Source organism: Mustela lutreola, chromosome 10 (assembly GCF_030435805.1).
Source record: "Mustela lutreola isolate mMusLut2 chromosome 10, mMusLut2.pri, whole genome shotgun sequence".
Classification (NCBI taxonomy): domain Eukaryota; kingdom Metazoa; phylum Chordata; class Mammalia; order Carnivora; family Mustelidae; genus Mustela; species Mustela lutreola.
In genome coordinates this window covers 106,236,061-106,258,238 of record NC_081299.1, presented here as the reverse complement: position 1 = coordinate 106,258,238, position 22,178 = coordinate 106,236,061, and the positions used below count along the sequence as shown (strand labels likewise).

The 22,178-nt window shown below is 40.4% G+C and overlaps 1 long non-coding RNA gene across 22 annotated transcripts in view; it reads right to left on the bottom strand.

Annotated features, from left to right (window-relative positions):
• Positions 1–22,178, bottom strand: part of LOC131809497 (uncharacterized) — a 78,414-nt gene that overhangs the window by 25,366 nt on the left and 30,870 nt on the right. For 10 of the 22 annotated variants that reach the window (XR_009345189.1, XR_009345198.1, XR_009345194.1 and 7 more), the window contains 2 exons: positions 14,632–14,719; positions 6,652–6,753 (listed from right to left, as the gene is read on the bottom strand). The exons of 1 other annotated variant lie outside the window; for it this stretch is intronic. This is a non-coding gene — a long non-coding RNA (uncharacterized LOC131809497). Of the gene's footprint in view, positions 1–181; positions 309–6,651; positions 6,754–14,631; positions 14,720–21,958; positions 22,072–22,178 lie in introns of those variants that run through there. 11 more of the 22 variants (XR_009345196.1, XR_009345192.1, XR_009345195.1 and 8 more) reach the window with 5 other exon arrangements.

Genomic DNA, 22,178 nt, shown 5'->3' with positions numbered 1-22,178 from the left:
CCAGGTTCACACAGGGTTCCCTAGGATATTGGTTTGAGAAGGTGCCCTGTCCTCTGACTTCTCTGCCTACCTGTCTGTCCCTAGGACCATCTATTCCATCTTGAGCACATTGCTGGAACAATATCCCAAGGATTTTTTCCATCCCCCAGAATTTCCCAGCCTGAATTGCGTATAGGCATACCTGGGTCTCAATATGCCCGGCTCAGACCTGGAGCGCTGTTCCCAGCTTCTGCTCTCATAGCTGCAACACCTCAAGCCCACGGAGCCAGAGGCTGGGGTGAGGAGGACTGGGGCTGACTTATGTGGGCCTGAGGAAGAGACAGGGTGGGCCACACTGAGTAAGCCTCCATAGATTGTAGTTGGGCCAAGAGGAGTGAGTAGTCTCGGATCTCTGTCTTCATAGGCTTCAGTTGGGGAAACCTTCCAGAGATTGGGTCTTGAACGCAGACCACACTAAGTGGTGGGAAGTTTCTTTTATGTATGAGGCAAAAGGGAAGTCAGTCGTGCTAATGATACTTTCTCTTCTTGGAGCTACACAACCAGCCCCAGAGCAAGATTTTGATCCACCTCAGGAACTCGTCCCAGCACCCATTCTGGCACCTGCTGCATCTTTGGAGCCTGAACTGGCTCACCCCATCCCTACTGCTATGGCTCACCTGTCAGGATGACCAGTGACACCATCTGCCCTGGTAGTCAGGGCTCTAATTCACTCTCCTGAGATGCAAAAGCCTTCAGTCCCTTTGCCTGACCTGAAGGTCCAGCAGGGTCCTGCCCATGCTCTTGGGATACCTGTATGGCATGAACCACCAGCTGCCTCAGTGGAACAAACAGTCTTAGCCCCTGAGCAGCAGCTGGTGCAGGTTGCAGCCCCAAACAATGTCTTCCCCTCCCCTGTCATTGTCCTCTTTGTAATATTTGTGTTTTGTGTACACCTGTATAATGACTTAATAGATTTTGTTCTTTAAATAAATTAGAATTTCAGCTTACATAAAATTTTACTTAGTTCCTTTTCAATGGTATATCAAGGTCTCATTAGATACACTCAGAGTTTGGCACAACCATTTACTTCTACAAAATTTCCATCTCAGAGACATCTGTGCTACTAATACTCATTCTTCATTCCCTCATCCCAGTCCCTGCAACCACTGCTTTTCTGTCTCTGGTACTTTACTTCCTCTTGGATTTTCATGTGCCTGGAATCCTACAATATGGTCTTCTGTGTCTGTCTGCAGAACTTAAGAGTGATTCACATTTTTAATTGTTTTATACAAATAACTCTTTATTACAAAGGTATGTTCCTGAAAGTACAAAGATCATGGGAAGCCCCCAAATGAACTATTTTCATTATCTGTAATAGGGTTTCCTTTCATAAGGATGCCTTGAAAAGTAGAAACAACAAGAGAAATGTCTGGCTCTATGAGACACCTTTAATTTTTCATTTTCCTGGGTAGTCTACATTTCAACTATTCTAATAGGCATATTATAAAATATTAAAATCATATCTTAAATATTCTCATTTTTTGCTAGCAAGTTAGGTAATAAAGTAAATATTTATTTAGGTTTTATCCAGACTATGTTTATGTAGTAAATAATGACTTATATATGAAAAAAACAAGAAGCAGATTCCTTCTACCAAGAAATAATCGCCCATAACACACGGTGTCCTTTTCCCCGCCATTCCCTCTAAGTGTAGTGTGTGTGTGTGTGTGTGTGTGTGTGTGTGTGTGTGTGGCAGAGAGAGAGAGACAGAGTGGGTCCCTGAAGGATCCAGGACTGCACTTTTGTTCAACCTGATGTACCCACAGTGGACAGGCACTGTCTCTGCTGTCCCTTTGAACATTCTCAGTGACAATACTCAACAGCACCATCTGATAAACAACTAAGTCATTTCCACTTATTTGATTCTAATAATGTAAGTGATTATCATGTCTGTGCCATGAATCTCTGTTTCTCTACAAATGATTCCTATAAACACCAATACTAGAACACAAATATCACTGGTCTATAAAGCAAGGAATAAAACAAGCACAAAAAGCAAAAATCCCTGCTTTCATGGACATTACTATCTGGTAGGAGAGAGAGAGACAATAAACATAAAAAATTAGAAAAATACTGCATGAAGCATGTCATGTGGTGCAAAGCACTATGGAAATAAGGCTGGAAATGGATGGGGAAATGAGGATGTGAGAGAGGACTGTGGGGTTGTTATATTCAATAGGATGGTCAGGGAAGTCATCACAAGGTATCTGTGACTCTTGTTCAGGGACAGTGGACACGTAGGAGAAAGAATCACTCCAGGCCAGTGCAAAGGCCCCAGGCTGGGAGTTTGCTGGTATGTTTAAGGGACAGCTAGGAGACCAAGGAGGTTGAAGGAGAGATAGAAAGAAGAAAAAAAGAGAAGTGGCCAATGGGTACACAAGAAAGTATGCAGATCATGGAAGCCTTGTGGGCCAATGAAAGCGCTTTGGCTTTTACTCCAACATAGGCTGGAAGCAGAGGAACAACTTGACTATCTTATACATTATGGGATTTCCTGGGCTCCTGTGTTCAAAATAAGGTATGGATAGACTTCTGGTCCCAGGATTAGCATGTAAACAAGTTATCACTCCTATCCTTAACATAAGAAAGAAGTGAAGAAAACTGAAAATCAATAATTTTCCTGGACTTGTCAGAGAACTGAGGTTACAAGGCAAAGGGCCACCCTGAAATGTGGAGACACAGGAGAATACAGAGATCACAGTCAAGGTCTACTTGCCTGGAGCAGAAGCTCTAAAGCCATAAGCTGGTAAGAACACCTGAATGGTAATTTTGACAAATTGACAGAAACAGAATGTAGACTAGTATGGCTGTGAATAACTCTGGTGACTTATGGAGACTCTTAGACTTTCTTGACTTTACCCTCCAAGATCCCCCAGATTCTCACAAGAAAGAACCAAGAAAGATCCCCTCATGGCTCTGGGGATTTGAAATACTCCCCGAAGATTCTCCATAACAAAGACCCACTCTCCAGTGAAAAAAACTTCACCGGAGCCTTGCCTCACCAAGGTCAGAAATTCATATCTGCACAGAAGACAGTATGGGAGAGGAAGGAGAGGAAATTAGGAAGTTACTGTAATACCTGTGGGAGGCAAAGATGCAGAGTTGGTTTCTTCCCATGAAGAGCCTAGAAAAGACTGAGCCTGGAGGAAAGGGAGAAAGAATGTCAAATAGTGAGTTTATTAATAGGAGGACAGTTTGTAGTCACAGACAGAGAAAGGAGAAGGTAAACCATTTCTCTCAAATTACAGAGTGAAAGGGTCCCTCTCCAAGCCAGCCATACTGTCCACCATTCTACAGCCAATTTATTAGTCACCTTAGGTAAGCTAGGTAGAATAGGAAGAGAACCTGTGAAGAATTTATCCTTGTGCCAACCTTTCACCACAGTTTTTGCAAGCATCCTTTGTCCAGTGGGCTGTATGATTCTGGAAACAGGCACTATTAGCATTCTTCAAGATAGCTACATGGTCTCAAGGTCACAGGATCACCTGGAAATCACCCTTCTCTTTCCTTCAAGTCCCCATTAGACCATGACAAATCTCTTGGCATATTTTTTTTTCCATGGCTACACCTCATGTAGTTGTGGTCAATGTTTCAGACCACAAATATGCCAATCAGGTTCATCCAAACAGTAATGGGTACTACCAGGCCCTGAGATCTACTGATCTTTATCTACTGATCTTTACCCTGTAGTTCCTCAAGCATTTCCATGGAAGTATCTTAAAATACTGTAAAATTTATGTTTTAACCTTTTAACCTTCAGGTGGTCTTCTTGGTTTTGTTTTTGTCTTTGTTTTTGTATTCCAGCAGATCCAGCATCAGCGCTGGTTTCTTCTCAAAATATTCAACACTATTTGTCAGAGCACAGCCTAAATGACAGCACTCATATCACAGTATGTAGAATATTCTCTTTTTTTAAAAAAGATTTTTATTTATTTATTTGATAGACAGAGAGAGATCACAAGTAGGCAGAGAGGCAGGCAGAGAGAGAGGGGGAAGCAGGCTCCCTGCCAAGCAGAGTGCCTGATGTGGGGCTCGATCCCAGGACCCTGAGATCATGACCTGAGCTGAAGGCAGAGGCTTAAACCACTGTGCCACCCAGGCGCCCTGTAGAATATTCTCTTTGATGAAAAGATCCTCTCAGACTAGGTATCTCTGGTTTCACTGCCATTTCTGTGGGAGCAGCTGGAGATTGATGTGGCGCCAAGCTCAAGGTCGTCTCCAAATCAGCAGATGAGACACATGAGGACTCCCACTTTTAGTAACTCCTGTGATGGCCCATTTCTATGTCTGCATTCTGAACTTCACAGATAATATGACTGAGATTTGGGAGGTCACTATGAATGGATGGGTGGACAGATGGATGGATATCAGAAAGCAGTGTTAAATACAGTTCTCAGGATGCTTCCTTCCAGGCAAAAGACAGCCTATTTTCCACTTGTTATATTTTTAGTAGTGAAATTTTGGAGGTATATGGGGCTAAGAGAAACATAAGGAAGATGACCTCATAAGAGATTGTTGATCCTCTTATCTGATGGTCTCTGTGACCTAACATACTCAGTTTAGAAAGAATCCAGGGTAAGCTGATGATCTGCCCTGATGCTGAATTTTCTCACCAGTAAATATCTAGACAAGTTATGATATCATTTCTCTAGCTTTAGAAGTAAATATCTGGCCACCCAGCTGATTCTAATATCTTACTAAATAAAAGAGAGAAATCAACTTCAACAGTTAAAAAAATAGAGAACAATTACTGAAATGCTTACCACATGTTGTGTATAAAATACTGAAAATGATACAGGTAGGGGATTATTTTTTATATTCAAAAACTCCTTATACTTGATATCATAATCTACTGAACTTTATGTTTTGACTGTGACATCTTATTTCTAAAATAGATTAGGTAAATAATATGCAAAGCTAGAAATAAAAAGGAAATCGATAAACCCCAAGGTCCTATGGGAAGGAATCAGAACTTTCTCCACAAATGTGATGAATTAACACTTATACATGTGTAGAAAACTACCCAAACATTACAAAGCCAAAAGTTACTTGTCCCATGCTGCGTGTGGCCAAAAGCCATACTATTTTATTTTAACACAATAAAGACTATACCAAACGTCCCTGGAGTCTGGACTAGAGTATATAATAACTGAACTATTTTGACAAAATACAAGCTGAGCAGTCATATTCTTTTCTGCAATTTTTCACATCACTCACCCCAATATAATGCAAAGTGCCTTTAGAATAATACAGATATCTCAGCTCCAAATTGTATGGAAAGGATGTCCTAGTTGCATGACATAGAACAAAAAGTCTCCTGAACAATGCGGTCTGCAACTTCCTCAACTGAAAAATTGAATCATAGTGCATTTCTTACAATATTATTGTGAAAGTTATAAATAATATGGGCAAAATGTCTGATTTTGAATACCTACTGTTATTCTTAGGCTGTGATCTTTCATTAGGTAAATCTGACCAACCATACTTACATCTTTTTGGCTACATGTAACTCCATGTCCCTCCCACCCCCCACAACATACAAAATGAAAATGTCAGTAGTAATTTTCAGATTGCATTTACACATAGAAAGCTGGCTACTTCATATTTATTTAATTGCAATCCAAGAGAAGTGTGCTCTTCATGATGGGGCAGAAACAGAGATGGGCCCTTCTGATCCTCTTTCCAAAAATGGCTCCCTGCTCAGCTATAAGGAGCATGGTTCACACAAGGCCCCCAGTTGTTAGTCCTTCAGGATCTGCATCAGCTTTCCAGTGAAGGTCACAACATTTGTGGGGTGGCCTCGGGACAATGAGTGAGCCAGACAGGGATAGCCAAAAACATGTTCCCGTCACAGCAGCCTCCAGTCAATGCCTGAACAAAAGCATAAATACAAGGGTTTGGCCACCCAACATGGCATCCCTCCAATGGGCAAGCTGTGCTCCTGAGCTCCCACTACGCAGGCAGATGCTTGGCCAGGTGGGCATGCCAGACTGACAGTGCCCCCTGCCTGGTCCTGCTCCCTCCCATTCCCATTCACAGGCTTACTCCCCAGTAAATATCTTGCACTTTTAACTGCCTTGTCATCTGCTTCCAAAGAAACTAAACTGTGACACATAGCAAATGCATAAGAGACCCATGTTACTAGATAATAGTAACAACCACCACCACAACATATCCCAGTAGAAGAATCAGTGACAATAGAGAAGTTCTTTGTTACTTTCTCTAAAACCGAACACCCCAGATAGGGGTCTACTCTGCACCTTTTTGTCCCCCAGCTTTACAGATATATAATGGGCATGCAACATGTGGAAGTTTAAGGTGCACAACCTACTGATTTGACATACTGACATAGGGCAAAATCTCCATCCTGTGATATAATTACCACTTCTCTTTTGTGGTGAGAACATTCAGGATCTACTCTTAGCAACTTTGAAGGATATAGCACAGTATTGCTGACTGTAATCACTATGTGGTGCACTCCATCTTCAGATCTTATTCATGGTATAGCTGGAAGTTTGTATGCTTTGACTGACATCTCCTCAATTTCCCCTTCCCCAGACCCTGGCATCCAAAACTCTATTATAAATTAACAGTCCATACCTTCAGTCTTACCTCTGAGTGTTAAGCCAATGCTAGCATATGTGCATATTTGTCTCTCTTTGGTCCAGTGTGAATTTTCTTGCTGCAACCTAGGCTGTCTTCTCCATGTATTTACTGTGAAGATGAAGAAAAAAGCACCTACAGTGTGATTTCAAAACATGTAAGCTGTGCTTTCACTATTGATCAAGATTCTCAACCTCTTTAAACGTCCCTCTGAAGTCTTGCTTTCCAAGCTATTCATCATTTTTATTGCTTTTCTCTGGATGTTACCCAAACTTTCCACCCTGCCACTGTCTTCTGATGAAGAGTTTCAAACTCAAAGCAGGTCTCTAGTAAGCAGCTGGCTGTATTACAGGGAGATAGAGAAGTTCAACAGCCAGACCACCAAGGAAAGGGATTAACTATGAAAACCAGCCACACAAACTTTCTAGCTATGCTTATTTTTATTATTTGGTAACCACACAATTGAAATATTTTATTCATTTCTATCCCGTCTCAGTCTACAGAGCATTTTGAATGGTCTTACTTAAAATGCACCAAGGGTCAGCAATATACAAGGAATGGCCCCAGCAGAAACACAAAACTTCATGTTTGCAATCAGTTCCATAATAAACTTTTAAGATTCTACTTATTTGAGAGAGAAAGAGAGAGAGAGCATGTGTAAGGGGAGGGGAAAGCAGAGGAGAGGGAGAAGCAGAAGCAGACTCCTCACTGAGCAGGGAACCCGATGCAGAACTCAATCCCAGGACCTTGAGATCATGACCTGAGCCAAAGGCAGATGCTTAACCAACTGAACCTCCCAGGCACCACCCATAATAAACATTTTTAAAATTTACAAGAACGGTTCTTATACCTACACACATACCTAAAATTGATGGTGAAGAGCACAATGAAGGGCAACATTCTGTTAGGTTCCTCTTAATCTTTTAAAATAGGAGCTACCAGCTCTGCTTGCAGTCTGTGTTTTCTGTAAACTGGCTTTTTTGGCCTGCAGAATCTTACATGACCTGCTTTCCCAGCATATTCTCCAAAAATCCTTTTATCCACTCTAAGTTCCAGTTCGACTGAACTATACACCATTTCTCTCCAAACATTGCTGCTTTCCTTAGTCCTCTGATGTATGCTCATTTCCTATGAGCTCAAGTGTATCCCCTCCCTATTCAAAATAGGTTAAGCCATCCAAAGCCCAGTTTGAAAATCTCCTTTGCCTAGAAGCTCTTTCTAATGCCATGGTCACACCTTCTCCCTTCTCTGAATTCCCAGAGCACTCTGTTGCACCATCCCTTTCTACACTATACTATCTGATATGTGTACATGTCCTACATCAAGTTTCTGTGGCCAGGAAAAGTGTCTTGTTTCTCTTTGTGCTTATGACAGCTTTGCGCCAAATATCCACCCACAAAGTCACTGAATTGGCCACAAATATATGCGAGGCACTGAAGTAGGTACTGGAAACCTAATCCAATAACACTGACTTAGTACCTATCCTTAAGGAAGGAGCTTCATCTAAACAGAAGAACTACCAAACATGCAATGACCAAATTTCCACAGCAGACAGAGGGCTCCTGTGCTGGTGTAGAAAACATGGGAAGGGCTCCTAACCTAGACATCAGAATAAGGAAACTCTGATGAAGACTAATATGCAAGCATTCAGCCAAGATAAGAGGCTGGGTGGTGGTGATGGCCACGGGTAGAGAAATAGGTCAAGAAAACACCAGGAGAAAGACAGCTTCGAAGTATCGTGAGAGAGGTATGAGGATAGGTGGGGTAGCATCTAAACTCAGAGGTGAGGATGACAGGAAAGCAGAATCCAGGTCATGGCAGCTCTTTTACATGTGAAGAGTCCAGACTTAGCCTAAGAACAATGGCAAGCCCCTGCAAGGTAACAATAATCTGTATTTTCAAACAATCCCTCTGGCTTTAGTGCACAGACTAGGTTGCAAGAGAGCAGGACAGGGAACTGGGAGGCCATTTAGTCTGTTTGCAGTAATTCAAGCAACTCTCAGTAAGTGCTATGATAGGAGGCTTATACCCATATCTTTAAATAACCATCATTTGCCAAATTCCAATTCCAATGTGTATGTACCAGCTCTCACCCTCTCTGTGAAGAAAATTTAAGTGAAACTGGCAGAAAATATGAAACTCCCCATATGATCAAGGGGCCTCTGACTTTCCTGTGCCAGCTTACCTTGTCCAACATCTGGATTTTTAATACACCTCTTAATACTTAAGCATTTTCACCATATTTATCATGGAGAAATTCACTGAGTTTCCAAGCACTGCTGTAATTCACAGTTAATATGCTCAATCAATGAATATTGCAAGCATTTTTATTGTTGTAACACAAACAATTACAATACTTAGTTGATAAGCAGTGAGGACAGACAGAGAATATGAACAAGAAAACCCACTTCGAGGAATGACGCCACATTTTCATCACATTTCTTTGACCATGCACAAAATCAGCAGGCACGTGTGTTTGTCTTTGTTTAAAGCCGAGTTGGAGATGAGAAACAGTCTAAATCCCACTATACTAGGAGTGTATCTTTTTGGTCAGGATATAGCATGGAACTCCCTGTGTAATATAAATCTGTTTCTGAATGGCAGAAAAGGGGAGATGGGGAAATATACCATGTGATATTTCCCTCATGGTCATAATATATATCTCCTCTACCATCACTACCAGGTCATTGAGAGGTTAAGTGCTCTCTTCACTGTAGATAACTCAAGGTTATAGTAAGGAACTGGGGGTTATCTTAATGGCTGCCATGACAACTAACTAATACCAAAAAAAAAAAAAAACCCATAAAAAAAGCATTTTGAAACAGGTAATCCGTTTTGATAAATGTCCTCTGTTATCTGATTGACTCAAACTTAAATGATTTAACTCATTCAGTTTGTCCTGAACTATGTGCCAAGAAACTGCATTACTCATGTCAATGTCCTTCTTAATGAAGCTATTATCATATAGTTCTGTTCAGCCTTAATAGATGACGTGAGTATTTGCTTGTACTTCTTTTAAAAACATCTAGACCACATTATTATGGCACTGTTCTATGAAAAATATTTAGGCATGATTTGCCTTCCTATCTGTCTACAAGCTGAAGAAGTGGTTCAACGTCTACATTCTGTAGATCATCTTGACGACATGAGTTACCATGACCAGGGCCTCCAGTTAGGCATGTCTCCCTCTCAGGCTCTGAACTCTCATGAAGAGGTAATAGTTTATCCTCTTTTCATAGGTTTTGCTCAGCTTAGTGACAGAGGAAAAAGCTATACATAGTTATAGACAAGTTTAAATTGTAAACCCTAGCTACATGTCAGGGAAAATAACCTTGAATTCTTTGTTCCTCAGGAGAAGACTGAAGGATATGCCGTCCATCTACTCCTTTAGCTATTCAAAATCTTTACTGGATTAATCCTGATGAACAAATTATGTAATTGAATGGTGACATATTGCTTTCCTAGTTAAACTGCTTTTTTTCTGATGTGCTTTAGCAATCTCTCATCAGTATGCTGAGGGACCAAAGGACCTATACGAAAGTGAGCCCTATAAAACTCGGGACCACATTTCCTTTAAGGATGCCATCAAATACATTGTTTCTAATGTTACAGAGTGGCCTCCTTAGGAGGACCCATAGGATATATTTCTCATAGGTCTTAGTGCTGGAAAGAGCTGTGTTTCCCCAAGGCAGTTAAGTTCATTTTCCTTTTACTGGCATAGTGAATCAGGGACCTGGTAACATTCTGGCCTATGCTGGCTGTTAGAAAATTTACAGCCAGAAAAGAGAAAGGACCCAAATAAATAAAATCATGAATGAAAGAGGAGAGATCACAACTAACACCAAAGAAATACAAACTATTATAAGAACATACTATGAGCAACATTACGCCAACAAATTTGACAATCTGGAAGAAATGGATGCATTCCTAGAAACATATAAACTACCACAACTGAACCAGGAAGAAAAAGAAAGCCTGAACAGACCCATAACCAGTAAGGAGATTGAAACAGTCATTAAAAATCTCCAAACAAACAAAAGCCCAGGGCCACACAGCTTCCCGGGGAAATTCTACCAAACATTTAAAGAAGAACTAATTCCTATTCTCCTGAAACTGTTCCAAAAAATAGAAATGGAAGGAAAACTTCCAAACTCATTTTATGAGGCCAGCATCACCTTGATCCCAAAACCAGACAAGGATCCCATCAAAAAAGAGAGTTATAGACCAATATCCTTGATGAACACAGATGCGAAAATTCTCACCAAAATACTAGCCAATAGGATTCAACAGTACATTAAAAGGATTATTCACCACGACCAAGTGGGCTTTATTCCAGGGCTGCAAGTTTGGTTCAACATCCGCAAATCAATCAATGTGATACAACACATCAATAAAAGAAAAAACAAGAACCATATGATACTCTCAATAGATGCTGAAAAAGCATTTGACAAAGTACAGCATCCCTTCCTGATCAAAGCTCTTCAAAGTGTAGGGATAGAGGGCACATAACTCAATATTCTCAAAGCCATTTATGAAAAACCCACCGCAAATATCATTCTCAATGGAGAAAAACTGAAAGCTTTTCCGCTAAGGTCAGGAACATGGCAGGGATGTCCATTATCACCACTGCTATTCAACATAGTACTAGAAGTCCTAGTCTCAGCAATCAGACAACAAAAGGAAATTAAAGGCATCCAAATCGGCAAAGAAGAAGTCAAATTATCATTCTTTGCAGATGATATAATACTATATGTGGAAAAGCCAAAAGACTCCACTCCAAAACTGCTAGAACTTGTACAGGAATTCAGTAAAGTGTCAGGATATAAAATCAATGCACAGAAATCAGTTTCATTTCTCTACACCAACAACAGGACAGAAGAAAGAGAAATTAAGGAGTCAATCCCATTTACAATTGCACTCCAAACCATAAGATATCTAGGAATAAACCTAACCAAAGAGGCTAAGAATCTATACTCAGAAAACTATAAAGTACTCATGAAAGAAATTGAGGAAGACACAAAGAAATGGAAAAATGTTCCATGCCCCTGGATTGGAAGAATAAATATTGTGAAAATGTCTATGCTACCTAAAGCAATCTACACATTTAATGCAATTCCTATCAAAGTACCATCCATCTTTTTCAAAGAAATGGAACAAATAATTTTAAAATTTATATGGAACCAGAAAAGACCTCGAATAGCCAAAGGGATATTGAAAAAGAAAGCCAAAGTTGGTGGCATCACAATTCCGGACTTCAAGCTCTATTACGAAGCTGTCATTATCAAGACAGCATGGTACTGGCACAAAAACAGACACATAGATCATTGGAACAGAATAGAGAGCCCAGAAATAGACCTCAACTCTATGGTCAACTAATCTTCGACAAAGCAGGAAAGAATGTCCAATGGAAAAAAGACAGCCTCTTCAATAAATGGTGCTGGGAAAATTGGACAGCCACATGCAGAAAAATGAAATTGGACCATTTCCTTACACCACACACAAAAATAGACTCAAAATGGATGAAGGACCTCAATGTGCGAAAGGAATCCATCAAAATCCTTGAGGAGAACACAGGCAGCAACCTCTTTGACCTCAGCCGCAGCAACATCTTCCTGAACATCGCCAAAGGCAAGGGAAGCAAGGGCAAAAAAGAACTATTGGGATTTCATCAAGATCAAAAGCTTTTGCACAGCAAAGGAAACAGTTAACAAAACCAAAAGACAACTGACAGAATGGGAGAAGATACTTGCAAATGACATATCAGATAAAGGACTAGTGTCCAAAATCTATAAAGAACTTAGCAAACTCAACACCCAAATAACAAATAATCCAATCAAGAAATGGGCAGAGGACATGAACAGACATTTCTGCAAAGAAGACATCCAGATGGCCAACAGACACATGAAAAAGTGCTCCACATCACTCAGCATCAGGAAAATACAAATCAAAACCACAATGAGATATCACCTCACACCAGTCAGAATGGCTAAAATCAATAAGTCAGGAAATGACAGATGCTGGCGAGGATGCGGAGAAAGGGGAACTCTCCTACACTGTTGGTGGGAATGCAAGCTGGTGCAACCGCTCTGGAAAACAGCATGGAGGTTCCTCAAAATGTTGAAAATAGAACTGCCCTATGACCCAGCAATTGCACTACTGGGTATTTACCCTAAAGATACAAACGCAGTGATCCGAAGGGGCACGTGCACCCGAATGTTTATAGCAGCAATGTCCACAATAGCCAAACTATGGAAAGAACCTAGATGTCCATCAACAGATGAATGGATCAAGAAGATGTGGTATATATACACAATGGAATACTATGCAGCCATCAAAAGAAACGAAAACTTGCCATTTGCGACAACATGGATGGAACTAGAGCGTATCATGCTTAGCAAAATAAGTCAAGCAGGGAAAGACAACTATCATATGATCTCCTTGATATGAGCAAGTGGAAATGTAATATGGGGGGTTTGGTGGGTAGGAAAAGAATAAATGGAACAAGATGGGATCGGGAGGGAGACAAACCATAAGTGACTCTTAATCTCACAAAACAAACTGAGGGTTGCTGGGGGGAGGGGGTTTGGGAGAAGGCGGGTGGGGATATGGACATTGGGGAGGGTATGTGCTTTGGTGAGTGCTGTGAAGTGTGTAAACCTGGGGATAAAATATATGTTAATAATAAATAAAAAACTTTAAAAAAGAAGAAAATTTTAAAAAGAGAAAAAAATGAAAATTTACAGCCAAATTGGTAGTTCACAGATTCACATTAAATTTCTCTGTGCATTTTTTTCTTATTACAAAAGGAAAACATAAATATTGAAGAAAAGTTGAAAACTCTGATTTATAAAAAGAACGTAAAAATTATTTGTACTCTCACTGCTCCATGATGATCATTATTAATGGTTTGTTACATTTCTTCAAGTTTCACTTCCATGCAAACATCCTTTATTCTTTTTTAACAAAAATGGAATCATTCCACATACAATTTTGTGACTTCCCTTATCACTTAGCATATTATGAAGAACATTTACATATCATTAAATGTTCTTATACAACATTTACAATGGTCATATTGAGGATAAACATTCCATAGTAGTACCAGCACCTATGCAACCATTCCTTTGTAATTGAGTATTTATGCTCTTTCCGTATTAATGTTATAAATATGCTCTGAAGGAATTCTTCATAACAGTATCTTTACAATAATCTTTTATTATTTGCTTATGGATGAATTTCTAAAAGTAAAAATGACTAGGTAAAAATTATGCAATATTATAAGATTATTACTAGGAATTAAGAACTTGCTCTTCAGAAAGCCTGCCAGTTTTTGATCCGACCAAGTGTCTTATTAAATGACCTCCTGTCAGCTACAGATACTTGTTGTATTGTCTGACAGTTCAACACATGCGTGCACATACCACGTACACCACACATTTGCAGAAACACAGATTATCTGTGTCTGTTGCTGGGCTCATCTGAACGGATACCGTGGCTTCTGGGATTCTCGCCCACCTCCTACCACTCCCTGTGTGCTCCCTGCTTCTCTGACAGTCTCCAGGTTAGCTCCTGGAGCGCTCCCGCCTCAAGCCAGGTAGTTCTGAGGCCGGCAGGCATTTCCCACCCCCCACCCCGCCCCCGCCCCCATCAGGCCACCTTGGCTGCCCACAGGTGACTCAGGAGCGGCCACCTGGCTACAAGTGGTTCCGCCGCGAAACACCCGGTGGGCACACAGCGCCCTTCTCTCCCCACTCCCATTCCCCTACCCATCTTCGTCCCCACCCCACACAGAAGGGACAAAACGTTCACGGATCAGAGACCCCTCTGAAGAGGTAAAGTTAAACCAGGGTCACAGAGTGTGCTGGTGGTGCGCTGTTGGTGCGCTGTTGGGTGCTTGAGGCATGCCACGCATCAGCCGCCCCCCCCCTCCGGCCCCCCGTGCTGCTGGAAAGCTGCCCCAAGCACCGCAAGGTCCCATGACACTCTTACCCGAAGTGTGCCACAGACTCCACTCTATTCTTTGTGTGTCAGTTTCAAAATTGGCCGTCTAATTCTCAAACACTGTTGGGACATAATTCTGGACAAACAAAATGGACAGAGAAAGGAAAGAGGGCAAGGAGGTTATCTAAAATCCACGTCACCGCACAACACCCTCTGAAAATCACTTCCTCACTCCCCAATTAAAAAAAACAAAACAAAACGAAAAAAAAAAAAGAAAAACCCTCACACACACTAGACACGCCCTGGCTTTCTGAAACCTCAGACTCAGTTTTTAACTTTTATAGAGTCCAGTTTATACATTTTTTAAAATTTTTAAATTAGTGTTTTTATTTTCATTGGGTAAATACCCAGTAGCAGAATCACTGGATTATATGGTAACTCTATTTTTATTTTTATTTTTTTAAGATTTTATTGATTTGTCAGAGAGAGAGAGAGAGAGAGAGAGAGAGCACAGGCAGACAGAATGGCAGGCAGAGGCAGAGGGAGAAGCAGGCTCCCTGCCGAGCAAGGAGCCTGATGTGGGACTGGATCCCAGGACGCTGGGATCATGACCTGAGCCGAAGGCAGCTGCTTAACCAACTGAGCCACCCAGGTGTCCCGGTAACTCTATTTTTAATATCTTGATGAACTCCCATACTGCTTTCTACAGTGGCTGTACCAATTAACATTTTCCACAAGTGTTTAATGGTTCCTTTTGATCCACATATTTACACATGTTTCTACTATGGATTGTACTTTTGTTGACCTAAAGAATTTTTGCCTTACCCAAGATCACAAAAATCTATGTTTTCTTCTAGAAATTCTATAGCTAAAATGTATCACATTTAGGTCCTTGATTCGTTTTGAGGTTAATTTCAGATTTGTCCACTGGACTGGTGCTCCTGAGGATTTACCATAGATACTGCAGTGCCAGAAAGGTCCGTGTTCCTGCTTCCCTGGCAACTTTCGGCACACCTTGCACACCAGCACACACCAAAGGCTGTTTCTCCGTGTTTCTGTCCCTTTCCTGGTGTGGTATACTGCCTTTGCTTATTAGTTGGCTTGAGGTATGATTCAGAGAGAGCTTTTTAAAAATTAAAACCAAGGTGGAATCCATTTTATAATGTTAAACTTAGATTAGAATGATCTTTTTGAACTAGTGACCTTAAAAAGATATCTAAAAAACTTGTTACTTTGGGGGCGCCTGGGTGGCTCAGTGGGTTAAAAAACTTGTTACTTTGTCAAGAGAAATTGTCAAGCATTGCAGTTCTCACAATTGAAAATGAAATAAGTAAGGAAGATTTAAAAAATGTTGTTGAATTTGTTCCATTAAAGCCAGGAAAGTAAAATTATAATGCATTCTGTGTTATAAACAAAATATTTAATCACACTGTGAATTGTAATACTTTTTGATGGCTCGATATTGAGATTTTTTTTCAATATTTTTTCAACACTTAAATGTTCTAGAAAAAAAAAGTTAACTATTCCGAATCCAGAAAAACATATCTAGAGTGGTACACATTTTTCTTTCTGCCTTAGGCTCCAATAACCAGTACCTGCTGAACACTGGCACTTATTTAAAACTTTAATAATGTTCATCATGGATTTATTTTGCATTAATTTTGGCTTTTAGAAGCTATTGTATTAAAATGTTACTTATTTTTAATTACTGAGTTTTTTGTGCCTCCTTAAATCTTGTGCAGCCCCCTCACTCTTCTTTTCCTAGACCCAGCCCTCCTCAAAATATATTCAAAGAATATTTATAGAATACAATAAAAGCCCACAGAAGTTGGAAGTTCATAGAATCAATCCAACTAATTGATTGTAGTTTGTAGAATCTAGTCCAACTAGATTTCATTTGCTCATTTATTCATTTTCTCTTCACATGAATCAATACATGCAGTGGCAGCCAGTAGGGTTGAAGAGGCAAGGGGTGGGTATAACCATAGTGTGGGTGGGGAATTTACAAGTCCAGGCAGGGGTGATACATAAAGAGAAACTTTTTGAAGTTAAAATGAAAAAGGAAAAGGAAAAGAAAAAGGATTTCACAGTGGTTGTTAGAGTAGCAGTATCTTGGTGAACTTAGGGCCTTAAGAAATATCTAAAGTGGCCATGCAAAGTTCTCAGGTATTGATCAGTGATTTTCATGTTGAAACACTATGCTATGTTCTCTACTACACAAATTTTCTTTTTAGTGTTGTTCTTATTTAAAAAGAGTGCCTCAGTGGGCACCTGGGTAGCTCAGTCAGTTAAGTGCCCAACTCTTGATCTAAGCTCAGGTCTTCTTCTCAGGGTTGTGAAATGGGGCCCTGACTTGGGCTCTGTGCTCAGAATGGAGCCTCCTAAAAATCAAAGAAAAGCAAAAAAAGAATTAAAAAAAATTAAAGTAAGTGTGTCTTAGAAAATAGCTGCTGTCATATCTTGTGGGGAAAATGTACTTTTCATGTACCAGACACTATTCACTTGTATACGAATATGAATTTATATGAATTCATTTAAACTTCCTTAACAATCCACTATGGTAGGCATTGTTAGTATCTCATTTTACAGATGAGAAGGCTCTGGCATGGTGAGATTAAGGAACTGACTCAGGTTATACGGTAAGTCCAGAACCTAGATTTGGACCCTAGCAGTCTGACTTCTGACTCTGCCTTGTAATTGCCAAGCTGTGCTACTTTACACATACAGGAGTATCTGAATGCAACAAGATGGGATAGATCAAATATATGTGTATTCATTTTCCATTGATGCTCTAACAAATTATCAGGTTAATTTTAAAGAGAAAAGTCACGGACTATGGGTAGATATGGATCAGACATTCTGTATGTCTGTTTGTTAAGTCTATCCTTTCTGGGAGTATTCTCTCTCTGTGTGTGTAGAAATGAGTGGATATAGGCAACTTTGGGTAAGCCAAATGTTCAAAGTAAAAGTGTGGACCTATTCTAAGAAGAGGAAGGGCTAATAAGCCCCAGTGGTCATGCACGATGATGACCAGGAGAAGGTGTTTCCAAGAATGTGTTGTAATGATGATGGATTTGCAAGATGTCCGGGAAGAGAGCTGTGTGTGCAGGCACACACTCTCTTGAGGAGTGGAGAGTTTATTGACCTGCCAACCACCTGAGGTCCTCATGGGCACACTGGAGCCAATATTAAACTGAGGCACACCAGACTCTGCCCAGGAATAGATGAACATGGAGACAAGACAAGGACACAGATTAAGGAGAGGTATGGGATAAAATAGCCCCATGAGCACAGGCACTTGAACCATAGCTATGAGAGAGCTTTAGCCCAGTGAGGGCTGGCTCTAGACCAAAAGTTAATTGATACGCTTTGGTGAGAGGAGAAGGAGAGGGAGGAGGGCACTTTAACTTCCCTTACTCAATCAAAAGCCACTAGTTCTTTAGTGTTATCAGGTAGTCTTAACAATGGTGAGTTTCCACTAAGCCCCAGTATTCTAAATGGCACAGCAGTTACAAAATTGTATGCATTTGACTAACATGCATGCATGTATCTACATCAGGATGACCTATAAGAATTTGCTGTTTTTTGGTGGAACATCTCTTTGAAATACAGTGGTGGAACATCTCTTTGAAATACAGTGCTGGGGGAAAATATGGTTTGATGTCCAAATTTTAATTATTGCCTCAAACTTGTCATCAGGAGATCTAAGTAGTTTGTTTGTTTTTCCCCAGAAAAATTTGGAAGGGAGGGTCCTCTTGCCTAACTTCCGGTCCACTTTTCTTTTTAAAGATTGCTTCCTTCTTTCAGGTTAAGATCCCATTGAGAGCCTACATCTGATATTTAGGTGGGCTTTGCCAAGCCATCTCCATACTGAGACCTGATCACATTTATGGAATGATAGGTACTATGTTTCCATCCTCATGAGAGAGACTGTACTCATTGAAGTGGGCTGTAGCACAGAGTTTTTGCAGTTTACTGGTGTACTTCTGAGTAACCTTTTGATTCCGTCTCCTTGATGGTGACCAAAGATGCTGCTAGAGGACTGAAACTTTAAATGTAATTGTCAGCACAGGGAAAGAAACATATTTTGAGTATTTGCAGAATGTTTATGTCAAAATGTTTTGGGAGCAGTAGTTTCATTTTTAACTTCAGAGATTAGATCATTTATTTTATGCATGAGGAGATATTTGCACTTAAGCTGCTGTGGGCATTTATGTTACTTTAATAGCAATCATTTTGACTCTTTTAAGAGTTTTAAAGAGGTTCATACTTAAAGTACTTTTATCTTAAAGATATCTGTCTTTCCCATGACATTGTTTTGTTTCTGAAGGTCAGTTTTATTTTTCAAAAATTATATCTTTTTCATAAGTACATATTTTCATTTCTTATTTTGTTTTTTAGAATGTATTATTTCTTTCAGGAGTACAAGGTCTGTGATTCATCAATCTTAAATAATTCACAGCACTCACCAGGCACATACCCTTTCCAATGTCCATCACTCAGTCACCCCCGTCCCTCCCATTGCCCTCCCTCCCAGCAACCCTCAGTTTGTTTCCTAAGATTAAGAGTCCCTTATGGTTTGTCTCCCTCTCTGGTTTAAAATTGTTTCCTTTTTCCCTCCTTCCCCTATGATCCTCTGTCTTGTTTCTCAAATTACTCATATAAGTGAGATGATGATTTTCTTTTTCTGATTGACATATTTTGTGTAGCATAACACCCTCAAGTTCCAACTACATTGCTGCAATGATTTTGGGGGGGGGGCAGTTGATAGCTGCACAGTATTCAATTAGCATATATACCACATCATTATCCATTCATCTGTTGATGCTCATCTAGGCTCCATTGATACTTTGACTACTGTGGACATTTCTGTTATGATCATTCAGTTCACATGCCCCTTGGGATCACTACATTTGTATATTTGAGGTAAAAACCAGTAGTGCATTGCTGGTTCACTATTTTCAACTGTTTGAGGAAACTCTTCAGAGTGCTGTACCAGTTTACATTCCAGGCAACAGAGCCAGATGGTTCCCCTGGCTCCTCAATTTCACCAGCATCTCTCAATTCCTGACTTCCACCCTCCCCTCTGCTCTCCTCCCAGTTCCTCTCCAGCCACACAGGATGCCTTTTTCATCCCCTCTGGCCAAACCAGCTTCTGGTACTGAGGCTCTGCAACAGAGGTACCTTCTTCCTGACACAATGCACCCAGATTGTGGAGGAATAGCTCTTTTTTTTTTCATTCTGTCCTCAGCACTGTCACCCTCAGTGAGACCTTTCAGGCCTTCCTATCCAATGACTTTGCAGCCTTCCTGTGGAGCACATTTTGTTTGCCACATGAAAAACTTGCCCTTTTATTTTGCATGGCATTGTTTCCTGTGCTGATCCATCTCTAGACTGTGGGCTCTTAAAGGGGAGGAGCCGTAGGTATCTCCAGTGCCATGCATGGGACCACCAAGGTACCTGGCCACAGGGGAGTACTTTAGGGTAGAGTTAGTGAATGAATAATTGAGATGGTCTTGGAGCCCACCTTCCCTATTAAGCACCTAGACTGTGGGGGAGAAGTGCTACTCCAAGTTTCAAGCTGTTTCTGAACAGGGGGACAATCACAATGGTCTCAGCCTGACTCTTCCTGCTCCAGTTCCTCCAGCAGTACTGCATAGGTACTGAGGACGGGGTGTGCACTGCATCCTGTTCTCCAGCTGTCCTGGGACAGCCCAAGGCCAGCAGAAAGTCCAGGAAAGACATGCTGTTTTCCTTTGTTTGTTTTGTTTTGTTTTGGCAAGGGGATCCTCAAGTGACTGGCTTTCCAGAGTCACAGGAGCAAAGGAGTACAATCTCCAGGCTCCAAGGGCAGAGGAACAGACATCAGAAACCTCCCTCTCCTCCTTTTCTGTGCACTCTCTCAGTGTGCTCTTTACAGCACCCTCACTTCAGCCAGAAGAGTGCTTCTGCACCGACCCCTATATGTGCCTGGGACAACCCTCAAGGTCTCATTGAGACTAGCCTTGTCACTGGGTTCCAAACACAGTGTTTGGAGTGCTCTTGCATTTTCCCAGAGGACATAAGCACATGAGGAACAGGCAGGATAAAAGGTCCTCAACATGACTAACCATCAGGAAAATGCAACCAAGAGCATAATGAGCTATCCCATCACATCAACTGGAAAAGCTATCCTAAGAAAGGCAAGAGGTAACAAAGGCCGGATATGGAGAAAAGGGAACCCTTAGACCCCACTGGTGGGAATGCACATTGGGAAAGTCACTATGCAAAACAGTATGGAGATTCCTGGAAAAAGATAAAAATAGATCTACCATAGGATCTCACAGTTCCATGTCTGGGAACATACCCATAGAAAACCAAGGAATATGAAAACAAAGAACTCCAGGAACCCACCTCCATGTTCAAGAAGCATTATTTTCAAGATCCAAGACAACAAAAACATCAGTGCCCTTTAGTGATGATTGGATAAAGAAGTGTTTACCTATATATTGGGATAGGAATCAGCCATAAGGAAAGGAAATCCTGCTATGTGTGACAATAGTAATTTACTACTCAAGCATTATGCCAAGTGAGATGAGTGAAGCAGAGGAAAGTAAATACTATCTATATTCAGGTATAGAGATAGAGATAGATATTACATAGATAGATACTAGATACATGAATAGATAGATATTTTCCCCTTCTATTCAGAATCAGAAACAAAGAAAAGGAGAAAAACTAACTAGAAAAAGACATCAGCTTAAAGGAACCAAAAGCAGAGGTTGGAGGATGGAGCAAGGATTGAGTGAATGGTGAAAAGTACAAACTTCCAGTTTTAAGATAAATAAGTAATATTTGTAACATGATGACTACTCTTCATAATGCTCTATGGTGTATTTCAGAGGTGTTAAGAGTTCTCTAGAGTTCTTAACTCTCTTAATTCGAGAGTTCTCATCACACAAAGAACCTTCCCTTTCTTTTTTCTTTCTTTTCTTTTTGTACCTCTTAGAGATGATGACAACTAAACTTATTCTGGTAATCATTTTAGGTCCTGTGAAAGTGAAATCATTTTGTTGTATACCCAAAATGTACACAGTTCTCTATATCAATTATATCAATAAAACTGGGGCCAGAAATATTTTACTATTCATAATGGACCTCAGGAAAGTTGACTTGGTAAACGAGTGACACGTAAACAAAACTGAAAACAGCAGAACCTTAAGTCAGTAGATTATGATAGGCATAAAACCATCCAAGCCACCTGCATGAATAATGGATTCTAAGTTGAAAAAACAGTAAATTAAAACTCAAGGAGATGAAGTAGAATGTTCAATTTGGGTTGAGTTTCAAAAAATTTTCAAGGAAAATGTATCTTAATAAATTAACTGAAAATTACCTTCTCAAATAACATTTTCCTGTTTGGGACAATTCTGATGTTAAACCTTGAAGTAGGCGCAGAAGGACAACATTTTGTTTGCTCCAAGTTATCTCAAGGAAAATGGCTGGAGTAAAATGCCCAAGATAGAGCCTACCTGGAAGGATATAAATGGCAGATGAAATGGTCTTGTGTTCATTTCTCCATCTTTGCAGCCTTTCAGTGTAATTTATTTTTAGGT